Source organism: Hylobates moloch, unplaced genomic scaffold, assembly GCF_009828535.3.
Source record: "Hylobates moloch isolate HMO894 unplaced genomic scaffold, HMol_V3 SCAFFOLD_1, whole genome shotgun sequence".
Lineage (NCBI taxonomy): Eukaryota > Metazoa > Chordata > Mammalia > Primates > Hylobatidae > Hylobates > Hylobates moloch.
The window spans coordinates 179095218-179109205 of NW_026652276.1; the positions used below are offsets into that span (position 1 = coordinate 179095218).

General features: G+C 33.4%; 1 long non-coding RNA gene across 1 annotated transcript in view; it reads left to right on the forward strand.

The window, feature by feature from the left end:
- LOC116809640 (uncharacterized) overlaps nucleotides 1-13417 on the forward strand; it is a 47535-nt gene extending 34118 nt beyond the window's left edge. The window contains exons 4-5 of the long non-coding RNA XR_004369920.2: nucleotides 38-185; nucleotides 13392-13417. This is a non-coding gene — a long non-coding RNA (uncharacterized LOC116809640). The remainder of the gene's footprint in view (nucleotides 1-37; nucleotides 186-13391) is intronic.
- Nucleotides 13418-13988: the final 571 nt, after the last annotated feature.

Consider the following 13988-nt stretch of genomic DNA (forward strand, 5'->3'; position numbering starts at 1 on the left):
GATCACATAGTCCATTTTCTCCCTGCTTTCCTGCCAGACGAAACTGTGAACCCTGGAAATAACACAGGAAGCAACCTAGGAGGAGCTTTGAAAGACGGGAAGAATATATTCTTTTTTGGAACCCCAGGATTTGAGGAACAATATATTGGCATAGCACCTCATGTCTTCCCACCCAACAGGAGAAGGTAAACCAGACTTTATTTCCTGAGCCCAACCTAGGAGCAGAAGGCAGCCTACAGAGACTCATTTCTCCTCAGGAGGGAATGGGAATCCTTCTGACAATGTCAGGGATGTCCAAAAATATTGAGGATTAATCAGGATTTTTACCAACAATAGGCAGCTGTTAGAAGCGCTCTCTTGCGACTAGATCTCTTACAGAGAGACAACAAGGCTGGTAAGCTGAACCAGCAAAAAACACCCAACCACTGTAAGTGGCCAGCCCTGGGATACGTTTCAACCTGATAGGCCTGAGACTCTCCTCCACTGCCTAGGGACACTGGGACAGCAGAAGACACTGCAAGGAGGAATTCTCAGTAAAACAAGGATGGCCGGGCGCGGTGGCTCACGCTTGTAATCCCAGCACTTTGGGAGGCCGAGGCGGGCGGATCACGAGGTCAGGAGATCGAGACCACGGTGAAACCCCGTCTCTACTAAAAATACAAAAAAAAATTAGCCGGGCGTGGTGGCGGGTGCCTGTAGTCCCAGCTACTCGGAGAGGCTGAGGCAGGAGAATGGCGTGAACCCGGGAGGCGGAGCTTGCAGTGAGCCGAGATTGCGCCACTGCACTCCAGCCTGGGCGACAGAGCCAGACTCCGTCTCAAAAAAAAAAAAAAACAAGGACATGGCCCAGAAAGTGGTCTATGTCTCCTAAAGGCAAAAGCAATGCTTTTCAACATAAAAAGTGCTTAATCAAAGAAGTATCTTTATCTATGTATGCCTGTGACTCCTCCCTTCCACCAGTAAACACTGGGGCAAGTGGGAGTAACTAGAAAGATGCAGACAGAGGCATCAGGCTTGGAAGACACTTTGTCCCTGTGGACTTCAGATCCACCTCTTGATGGAGCGACACCCAGTGGGCTGGCTTGGGAAAATCCTTTTTACCACCTCAGAAAGGACCAAAAGTGAACAGCAAAAGTCCCAGTGGCACCAGATATACAAACTAGACTGAAATAACATTGCAAAGCATCTGATAATTAAACTAGGTATTGGGAACACAGCTCACAAAAGTGAGCAATGCCTGTGTGTTAAACCTAAACATGACAGCTGTCGCTGCAAAACAATTTAACTAGGACCCAGAATCTTTTTATATAAGAGAAAATATTCAAGATACAATAGAAAATCACCTGTAATACAAAGAAGTAAGAAAATCACAAATGGAATGAGAAAAAGCAATCAATTGACTTCAGCACTGAGTTCAATCTGATTTTGGAACTGTCTGAGGAGGATTTTAAAACATTTATCATCAATATGCTTCAATGTGTAAATATGAATTCAGTATCAGAGTATGGGATGCAACTAAAACCGTACAAGAAAGTAAATTTATATCAGTAAATGCTAAAAATGAGTAAAGTTTCAAATTAATAATCTAAATTACTACCTCAAGAAACTAGAAAACCAAAAACAAAATAAACTAAAAATAGGAAGTCTGTCAAGCTTGGTCCAGCAGCTAGACCATTTTACATACCCATCAACAAAGTGTGAGTGATTCAGTTCCACCACATCCTCACCTGCATTTGGTGTTGTCACTATTTTTATTTTAGTCATTCTGATAAATGTGTAGTGGTATCTCGTTATGGTTTTAATTTGCATTTCCTTAGTGACTAATAAAATGTTGAGCATCTCTTCCTATGCTTATTCGTTTAAACTATGCTTATTTGCTTAAATGACCACATTTCTTTTATTCTTTAATATATGAATGCTGTTTATACCTAATACTGGCCTGCCATTTGTATTTATCAACTATCTGTCCTTTTTACTTTCAACCTCTGTGTGTCCTCATATTTTTGCTATGTAAAAAGCTCTTTGTGTAGCTCTGTAGTCTAATGTTTAAACTCAATATTGTGGTCTGTATTTTTTTCATTGGCAACTGAGTACATTTACATTTATCGTAGTTGTTGATATATCCGAATTTGACTTTTATGATCTTAGCTGTACTTTCTAAAAACTTTGTCTATTGTTCCTTTTCTTCATTTTTTTTCTCTTTTGGTACACCGAATTCTTTTCCGTTCTTTCCCTCCATGGTTTCAAAATAATACATTATATTTTTATCAGCTAGTGGTCACCCTGAAGATTTTTCTTGAACCAGTCAGAACGAATCCATTAAATAGACAAAAACCTTACTCATTTGAACAGGCAAAATTTAATATAAAGAATTTTACTTAAAAAGTACAAGTAAGATTATACAAGTCAATTCAAATATATCGACAACCACAATGAATGTAAATAAATGCAACTTGCCAATTTAAAAACGCAGACCATAAAATAATATACAGTTTAAAATTCAATAAAAAGATGTTTTAACTAATAAATTGTAATGAATTACGAAGGTGCTATAAGAAAACACTAAGTGTTTCAAAAATAGCAAGTATAAAAGAATAGCTACTAACTCTAGGCTCAGGAAGAAAGGACAGTGAAAACACTGTAAGATTAGGAGAGGGCCTCCCTCTCTGAGGCTGAGAATATTACTTCTGGAGGAGGATGTAGCTACTACAAGAACATGCAGCCTCTTCATGGTAAAGAAAGCTGCCAGAAGGCTCTGGCCTGAACTGGTCTTTAGAAACAGACAGAGTACCCTGAAGACACAGCTGGCATTGCCAGGAAAGTAGTCTACTGATGGGAAAGCAACCCATCAATGCTGCTCTGAGAGCATGCCTAAGGGTGTAGGTGGAAGTCATTTCCTGGAGTTGCTTGGAAGCTGCTAGGTGGGGAATGTGAGCTGACAGTGGGTAGGACACAGTCTGAGGATTACTGGAATCCCATGACAAAAATAAATAAATATATATATAATGATTATAATAAAAGGAGGATTGAAACTTGGAAGAGAGGCATACTTCTGAGGGTTTTGCTTGGTACTGTAACTCCAGAACTCTCTATTCACGAAGCCTAGAACTATACACTTAGTAAAGAGAAATGTTCAAAAGTTAGAGCCCTCCAGCTTCACAATCAGGGCAAAAAGAGTGATTTAAAGCTGAAAGACAATAATTGGAAAACTGGTAAAAAATCTTAACAAACATTCGTACTAAATGAAAGCTTCTCCCAGTCAACTTCAAAATCTTAAAATACTTAAATTACCTTTGTCTCTTTGATATACATATGATTAATATGTATTCAATGTTTGTATTTTTAATAGCACTATTTACTTATTTTTATTATCTTTGATTTTAAGCAGAAATGGAAAGTTGTATGTTTAGATGTACCAACACATTGCCCCATTTCTTTGCTTTTCCTTCTTTCTTCAAGTTCAGACATTCCTTCTGTGATGATTTTTTCTTTTCTTCAAATAAATATTTATAAATGCCTTTAGAATGTGGGAAGAGTAATGATAAACTCTTTTTTCATTTCATTTGCTATTTTATTTTAAATATTCTTGAAAGCTAATGTAATTAACACAAATTAATAGTAGCAATCACTGAGAAGTCTGCAAATACTACTTCTGTTAACATCTTTTCTTCTTTAGTGTTAGTTTTATGATGTGTCCTGATAGATTCATTTTTAGATATACTGTTTAAAGTACATTCTGCTTTCTATATCTGTGAATTTATCTGTTCTTGAAAATATATGGTCACCATGCTTTCAAATGGTGCATATTTTCCTTCCTTTTTATTCTCTAGAACTTCGATACCGATTAGATATGAGACACTCTCATTTGATTCTCCATTTCTCTTAATCATTCCTCTTTATTTGTATTTCTTTGTACTGCATTCTGTGCAATTTCTTTACATTTACATTCCAATTTACTGATTATTTCATTGACTGTGTTTTGTCTACTGTTAACCTATTCATTGTTTTAAACCATTTTTTTAATTTCTAAAAGTTACATTTAATTCTTTTTAAATATGCTTGGATCATTTTTTATAGTCTCCGTTTCTTTTTCCTGATAGTCTATATTTTACTTTTTAAACATTTTATATTTATCTCTTAATAATTTAAATACGTGAAGCACTTAGAGGCCTAAACTCCTATTGGTTGTATTAGCAAATAAATGCTCATTTAATGGGTCATTTTCCTCTATGAGATCTTTGGTTTTTATTCATATATGAGTCATCTAATGGGAATCCTGGAGTGAAAGTTGAGGATGCTTTCTTCCAAAAAGAACTTACTTTTTGCTTCTGTTTTGAGACAGGGCTCTCATTATCCTTTAAAAACTACTGTAATCTTCTTCAAGCAGCCTTTTGTACCTGGTTTTCAGCTCTCTTATTTCCTGCTGCTTCAAATCTGAACCTCAGGATCGAAGTGCTGATAAAGTCACTGGCCAGTTTTATCATTTACTTACAAATTTGAGTTGCAATTTCTCTTTCTTTTTTAAAAAAATTTCTCCTGACCATAAAATGTCAATTCTATAGATCACATGGTACGCATTAATCATAATATTTTATCTAGAACCTTTTTATTTGTAGCAGTACAGCCATTCAGAGCTGCTGATCTGATTACCATCAAAAGCAAAATTCTCTAATAGACTTTTTGATTACTTTAATTCAATTAATGTATGCTGGTGATAGTACTACAACCTGCTCTTTGGAAATCACTGGTGCACACAGTCAACACACTTAAGAATATTTTAGAGTAAAAATTATGTATTTTTTTTTTTTTTGAGACGGAGTCTCTGTCGCCCAGGCTGGAGTGCAGTGGCACAATCTCGGCTCACTGCAAGCTCCGCCTCCCGGGTTCACGCCATTCTCCTGCCTCAGCCTCTCCGAGGAGCTGGGACTACAGGCGCTCGCCACCACGCCTAGCTAATTTTTTGTATTTTTAGTAGAGACGGGGTTTCACCGTGGTCTCGATCTCCTGACCTCGTGATCCGCCCGCCTCGGCCTCCCAAAGTGCTGGGATTACAAGCGTGAGCCACCGCGCCCGGCCCCCCCACTCTTCTTAACTTTTTATCTGATGAGCATCATCATGTTTTTCTGAGTTTCTATTTGAGATTTTTAAAGGTTTTTAAAAAATATTGATATATAAAATTTAAAGAGATATTTAAGTGCATGTTCCAGATGATTTGTTTTAATTGCCACCTAAACACTTTCTCCATGCAGATAAAAAAATTTAGTTCTCATTAACTTAGTAAAAATGGGAACCCAAATCTAAGAGCTACATTTATGCGGACAATAAATCATTAACTTTACAGGTCTACTGAAATTTCATGTAAACTAAATGAAACGTATCATATGAATAGTAGTAGTGCTAGTATAGCTCTTGTTGATTTAGATTATTAGTCTGCAAAATTGAATCATGACTTGTATCATATAATGAATCATACATAATCCATCATACTAGTGTTAGAAAAAATAAAGCCATAAAACACTCACAAAATATAAGTTTATAGTGGAAAATCTGTCACTTTACAAAAGGCAAATACAAAGTTCATATAACAAATAGAAATACTTGAACCTAAATCTAATTGGGGAATTGGAACATTTTAGGAATCTATAACTATCATTTTACATCTTGAACTCTACTGCAAAGACTTAGAATTTTCCAACAAATCCTCAACCATATTTTCTAGTATTTATTGGACAATTCATTAAAACAGTGATCTTAAACATCCTGCACATCACAATCAGATGGGTAGCTTGCTCAAAACAGAAATTATTGGAACCCATCATAGGCCTACAAAATTAGAATCCTTGGAAAATTAGGTATTTTTAATTTTTAAGAATTTCAGATAATTCCGGGACAATTCAAAAACAGTAGACTAATCTCTAACTTAATTCTTATACTCAAATTATGTGAAATAAATTGGATCTTACATTAACCAACAATTGGACATACATTTATTTAGTAAAATTAAAATGGAAACGTAATTATTGAAAGGATTTGAGGTATTCTTATCTGGCCATTTATAATGGCAAAAAAGAAAAGAATAATAAATTGTAATTTTTTTTCTAGCTGAAGATGAATTTCTGTACTGTATTTCTTCCCTACTTCCCGTAAGAATTCTTTTCTAACTGCTATCTCTTTCTGTGCTCTAAAAACCTAAAACACTCTCAGGTGATTGATTTAGCATACAGAATTTTTTAAAGATTTAATATAAAAATGTTTTATCTCACAACTAGAATGTTCATTTTTTGGAGTTAGGCATATTGCCATATGGTATTATGTTTTCCCACAATTTCTAGAACAATGTTTAAAAAGTGTACAAACACATTATTAATGTTCAGTAGTTTTATATTATGGATTATATGTACAATTACTTACAAATGTAATACTGCAATTATATTTATGACTTTTTTATTTAGCAGAGGGCATGTTACATTGACAAACAAAAACAATCAAGCTACCAATGTCCAGTTTAGGAACTTGGGAATTCTTTGGTTTGATTGATTGTGCACCACTGTACCAGAAATGCCTTCTGGGATCTCCTTCCTTTCCAAGTCACAGCTTATGCTCTTCACCAGAGATCATAGCTATTCTCATTTATAAGAATAATAAATGTACTATATTGTTTTCCATTTGTTTTGAAACAAGAAAAAGCACTTATCTTGCCTTTACACGAAGACATTTCCCTCACTCATCTGTCCATGTCTTAAAAGTACATAATTAGGTTTTATAATTAGCATTTTATGCTGTGGTATCCCCAAGTATCCCCCCATGTGCATATGTGTCTATTACCACAAACACACGCACAATTATAAATATATACAATTATATATGTGCAAATATATATTTGTATAAGTATAAATAAACATATAAATATAGATATACAAATATATATCTAAATATAACAGGTATTATATTATATATACATAGATATGTATATAAATACATATATAAATATGCATATACGTACCAAAAGATAGAGACATCTACAGGTGCAAGAGCATAAATGCAAATAGAAAATGAAATGCCTTTTGGTGTTAAACACTTTTACTTGAACTGTGTTTTGAAATGATGAGGATTTAGTTCCATATATATAAATTTAATAGGGAAGAAGACATGAATAGTTAAGATTTGAGTAGCTACATTTTAAAAGCCCCACAAATTTTGATGTACAGACCAGTTGATGACTTCTAATCTAGATAATCTCTAAATTTCTTCTACCTTTCAAAGTCAATAAAATAATTTGAGTTTACATTAATTAATAACTGCATATACATTTATTTTTAAATATGTATAATAAAATCCTAAATTTAGAGAATTTTTGTCTGATTATTCAAAATGTAAACAAGCCAAAAATTTTTATATGACATTATAGTAAATTTCTGAATGTTACTGCCTGTTAGTCTTCTATAAACTGTTCTTTAACTGTTATCACTGTGTCTTCTGAACTTTAACAGTAACATTGGGGTTAGCACATCGTTTTTGTTTCATGTTTCCAGTTCTATCTTATCAAATAGAAACAAGCTCCTTGAGCTTAACCGCTATGGCATACTCTAATGTTGATTATTAAAGTTCTAGTTAAAACTAAAACATTATATCACTGTAAATAATAGAAGTTGCCCAGGTTAAATACTAATTTCAACAAGAATATACGCAAACTAGTTTATGTTAACAAAAATGTAAAGAATCATTTTATGTTAAATTAGTATTGTATAAATTTAAAAGTGATGGTGTTTGTAAGCTTTATAATATATAAGTATTCTTCACGTTTGAAGATGGGTTTGTTCTTGAGAGATTTGGTGTCAAATATAGTTAAAAATAACATAAAATACAGTGGGATTCTGTAATAGAGCTGATTATTTTATGAACTGAAAAATTTACTAATTTTACCTGATTTGGGAAATTTAGAATTCCATTTTGTCTTTTATAGTTGGTAAATATATAGGTAGAGACCAAAATAAAAGCTTCAAGAACTTGTCACCAACTTATATGTGATATAATTTATAGAATATTACATTCAAAGAGTTTTGCCAAAATTATCAACATTTAGTCTGTTAATCTATGAGAGCCAAAATTTTAAAACGTTAAGGTTAATATATAAACCTGTTTGTCTGTCCATGAATTCCCAATAGGCATTGAATATTCATACAAATAATTGGCTATCATGTTAAAAGAGATATAAAAATTTCACACTTTCTCTAAACATTTCTGCAAGACAGTGCCTTATTTACAGGTACTCAGGCTCTTACTTTCCTCTTGTAGAGTAAGTTCTCAGCTTCATAATTTTATGACTACTACTCTCCTTTAGGTAATAGGAAACAGTATATAGTGTCCACTTTTGCTTGGCATGTTATTATTTAAAAATTGGCTCAACTTTACTAAGCGTTCATGTAAAATAATTCATTTAACTGAAATTTATATTAAGGAAATGGCTCTTAGCTGTCCAAATTGTCCAGAAGTTTATCTTATTTGTATTCTAATAATTGACACAAATTTTACACTTAAAAAATCTATCCTATCTCCGGAATACAAGAAGAAAATAATAAGAAATAATATTAAAATTATAATTTCTATATTGAGATCATGTATTAAAATATAGAAAGCTTTGGTTCCTTTAGTAAATATTTAAAAATTTATAATATATTAGCTAAGTATATAACAATACAGATATTAAAATGTCTTTTTCTTTTAAAGATAATTCCAACTTAATTTATGTCTCTTTAATTGGGGACAGTTTTTAAAAACGTCCCAGATAAATTGACTGTTTTAGTTATTGAAATTTACTTAATAAATAAATGTAACAAAATTTTAGAGTATGAGCATTCCAGAGGTTTAATAATTCCAATTATTTAAAGGTTATAAATAGCTAAAAACTTTACTTTCTCTCTCTTGTAGATTTGTATCGAACAATTTTCCATAGACCAATAGTTCTAATACTTTAATTGGGAACATTTAGAAATGTGGATGTGCTATATTGTGTTGTAACTGGAGATTCAGTTAGAGAAATCATGGTCTTTTGCCAAGATTAATTCTGGCAAGCAACATTGGCATAACATATTAAAGCCCATGTCACAGAAACAGCACCTCAGAAATGGGAACTGAGGATTCAAGATTGGCAGAGTCTCCTAGTGCTTAATGTTAAGAACTAGCTTAAAGACTAGTCATAATGATATTGGAGAAGGAATAATTCTTCCTTCCAACATGTTCTCCGAGTCCAAAAATATAGAGGAGATGGCAAAAAGATTGTTGAAAAATTACAGCTCTAGAAAATTAGGTCAAGAGATGAACTTGGAAGCCACCAATAAATAAAAGCCATAAATAGTCATATAAATATTTTTGAAAGTCTTTTGACAATTTCTGGATAACGAATATTATACTCACTATGGATATTGTTCTTCTACTTTATCCTTTTTAATAATGCTTTTACTCTCTTTAGGCTTGTTGATTCCTCATTAAATATATGGATTCCCTTTTTAAAAAAATTTTACTTTAAGATCTGGGATACATGTGCAGAACATGCAGATTTGTTACATAGGTATACATGTGCCAGGGTGGTTTGCTGCACCTATCCACTTGTCATCTAGATTTTAAACCCTGCATGCATTAGGTATTTGTCTCAATGCTCTCGCTCCCCTAGCCCCACAGCCCCCAACAGGCTCGGCTGTGTGATGTTGCCCTCCCTATGTCCGTGTGTTCTCACTGTTCAACGTCCACTTATGAGTGAGAACGTGCGGTGTTTGGTTTTCTGTTCCTGTGTTAGTTTGCTGAGAATGATGGCTTCCAGCTTCAACCATGTTCCTGCAAAGGACATGAACTCGTTCTTCTTTATGGCTGCATAGTATTGATATGGATTCAGTTTTAAAGGTAACAAGCTTCATAAGAAAATCCATGGATAATTTCAATTCAATTAACTAACTCATGCTCTTCCCATTTAATAATTCTTGTTCTTATAACCATAAAGTGCTTGTTCTTAAACAATTCTCATTGCTTCTTTATAAACTGACACTATGCTTACAGTGATGGTACTATGCTAGAACCCCCATAATAAAGCCATTAGAGGCCATAAGTGCTATTCTATGACTTTTTAGTGTGAGACAATTGAAATTTAAATAATATATTGTCTGATATTGTTTATGGAAGACCTGCTGCATATTCCAATCAGTAGTATTAGTAGTTCAGTACATCTGCTTTATTTCACAAATGAATACTTGAGGAGAGAGGAAAAGGTGAAGGAATGAGTAAGTCCAGTGGGCAAATAAGTGGTAAAATGAATTTTCTGTGAAGAGACACATCATGCAAAGTTGTAGAGGTGAGGAACCCTGCCAATGTCCAGTTTTGAGGATTTAAAACAGCTTAATTATTCTGTAATCATAGGATCTCAGCCATTAGATATAGATGTGTGTGTGTGTTTGTATGTGAAATGTATCTGTAGTTTGTATGAACGTATCTATAGCATAAAACTCTATAACTTAGCACTCACACGCTGCAAAGCAAGAAAGCTGTGTAGATCAGATCAGTAGGTCCAAAAAATATAGTTATCTGAAGAACTCTCAGCTTACTCCTAAAAAGGTTACTAAGCATTCCTTACATGGAAGAAATATCATTTTCTTAAGGGGGATGGGCATCTTAAGGATAATATAAAATTAAATAATGGTATCATAGGACATGAGAGTTATTTAAGTAATGGAGTGGATTTCAGTGTGTGTTCATATTAATAGCAAATTCTCTCTAACCCAAAGGAAAACAGTTTTTCTGAAATTTTTATTCTACTCCAGGGAAAATCAGAATATAAGATAATACAATAAACAAATGTATTTTAACAATAACTTCCACCTACATCTTATTATAGCTATTGATTATTGATTTCTGCGATGTTTTTCTGTTTGTACCTTCAATATCTTTTTCACATCTGGTTTTATACAGGCATTTTCCTGAAATATACATATACATATTTTTCCTTTCTTATAAAATGGAAAGAAACAAATAGGAAGAAATGAAAGTTTAGTTTAAATACTGGGCAATAATTTTTCTTTTCATAGACAAACCTAGATACCTGTGTTTGATTTGAAAGTGTTTTATAACCAAAATTTCAGTTTAAAATGTTATAAGTATGGCTGGTTAATTTAAAAAATATTTGATCAGCAGGGGAAAGTGTTTAGAATTTTATTTAAAATCTAAGCTTATGGCCTCACATTGCGACTCATGCTTGTAATCCTAGGACTTTGGAAGACCGACGGAGGCGGATCACTTCAGCCTAGGAGTTCAAGACAAGCCTGGGCAATATAGACCTCATGTCTACAAATTTTAGTTTTTTTTAAATTGACTGGGTATAGAGCATGCTGCCAGCTACTTGGGAGGCTGAGGTGGGAGGACGACTTGAGCCCAGGAGGTCCAGATTGCAGTAACCCGTGGTCACACCACTGCACTCCAGCCTAGATGGCAGAGTGAGACTCTGTCTCAAAAAAATTAAAATTAAAATTAAACATAGAGAAATTATTATAAAACAGAAAAACCAGAGTTTGTTAGATGTGAAACAGCTTTGAGAGCACGGAAACTGAACTATCATTTAAAAGACTGAGAAATGCCTCTCTTTCAATGAAGTGACACTATTCAGAATATCTTTTAAGATATAAAAGAGACTTTTTCTGAGAGCACATAACAAGCAGGACATTTGGTAATAGTGTAAACTCTGATAATGGTGAAGTAGAAAGCAGTATTAAGTAGAGAGGCAGTATAGCACACCAGTTGAAATTTGGACTGTGGAGTTACGTGTTTTGACTTCAGGTCCTCTCTATTTATGTTTGAGCTTGAACATTTTATTTTGTCTGTTTTCACTTTCTATCACAGGATATTTTTCGTGGGGTTATTGTGTGGTACATGTATTAATGTAGGTAGATATTCAATAAATATTAGTTGTTTTATTATTATGTACTATTACTAAAGCAGCTATGAAAAATATTGTGAATGAACAGATGCTATCTTTCCCTTTTTTAAGCTATACTTGGAAGGAGAGAAGGAGACTAATGATGTGGCATTTCCTGGGAAATATGGTTAACAACGCCTTAATTTTAAAGGAATCAGTACTTAAATAGTGAAATTGAGTTTAAATATTAGCAAGTGTCCTTTATGGCCTCCAGCAGACAATCCAGCAAACCAAGCTGCATCTGCAGTGGAGAGAAAAATACAGTGGAATTTGCTCTGCACTCTCAGGTGGCTTCTAAGAAACTAACTGTTCAAAGAGGAAGAGCCCAAGGATGCTCAAGTATTACTAAGGAAAGTAAGGAAAGTGTAAGTTGAAATAGGCTCTTCATTTTCTTAAATCAAGGGCATAAAGTGGATTGCTTTTACGTTTCATTCTGAAAAATTAGTAGTGTCTTCCTTGAGTATTTGAAAATAACTCTGAGACTGTGTATATTCTTCAGGAGCCATAACTATAGTAAGAATTTAGGAATGAACCATAATTCTAGATAGTCTGAATTAGTTGTAAACATAAAAAATGCTTGGGAACTCTCACGGAGTTATCCATGTTTTGGCAATGACAGATATCAATGAAACAGTTACTTTAATAGACTAGCAATGTCCGTTACAGGGAAGAAGAAAGATGGTGGCAAGTAGCTTATCAGACAGTTTGTATCAAAGTCAAAGCTTAGGCTCTTTGATTCTATAATCTAGAGTCAAATAATTTAAACATTCCCAAAGATAATATAATTCCGCTGTCAATCTAATTGCTGAAATCATCAGCATGTTTGAAACAAGTCACATGATCTACTAGATTGTGAATTTCTTTAGAACAAAATCTATGCTGAGTTTACATGCAAAAAAAAAGCACTTGAAATCATTAAAAGTGAATATTTCTAACAACGTGATTGTCTGACAGTGAAATATGCTTCCTTTTAGGTGGTGAGTGCTCCTGAGGTATTGTTTAAGAGACTTGATGTCATATATCTTCTGGAATAAATGGAAATCATTAATATTGTCTATAATAATTTAAAGATTAATAATGTCTATACCATTGAGTCTCCAATCTAACTTTAAAATTCAATAATCTCATGAATGTCATGATTATGTGTCCTAGCCTTATTACATAGGAAATAGGCATCTATTAAATAAAAATTAATTCCTCATTCATAAAATTAAAAATAAGATGTAGAATTTACTTCTGAGTAACCCAAAACTAGAAAGTAGCTGTGATGAAACACTAAAATATATTATTCAAGATGAACTGTAAGTGATGAGCAATAAATAATGAGCAGTTATAAAGCTGAAAATAATGCATCTAAAAATTAGGCAAATAACTTATGAAGTACAGCAAGATTTTTAAGACATAACCTGAAATAGAATATATTTATGTTTTATAGAATATGAATGATGAGCCTCCTGTATGCAATCCACCACATTTGGAAACTCAAATTTATTCCACTGTTAAGAGTCCTTTCATTCAGCTCAACTGTTCAGACAAAGATTCTCCACAGGAACATCTGAGCTATTCAATTGTAGGAGGTAAGACATATAATTTCAAAAATGTTATTTCTCTGCTATTTTACAAGATACTCATGTGAGATATTTTGTAACCATTGGAAATATATTATGAAACATTTTAAAATAAAAATGTAAGACAATAGAAATCACAATACATAATGTAATTTTATTTCCTTTTTATTACCTAATCATTCTCAGGAAATAGAAATAATCAATTCACACTTTGGAGACTAGGTGTTAATTCTCCTTTCTGGCCATCACACAAAATTTCCAGTATGAGGTATTTCAAGGGGTTCAGAGCCCTATGACTTTCCAGCTACTTCTTGAAGTCACTGATGAATTAGGTGGGAATAAGCCTAGTCAGCTGTCAGCCACTACAACAGTCATAATTCATGTCCTTCCCTGGACCACAACACAGCCAACTTCTTCCACAAAAACAACTACAACTACAGTAAGTACTTAGTGATGAAATATAA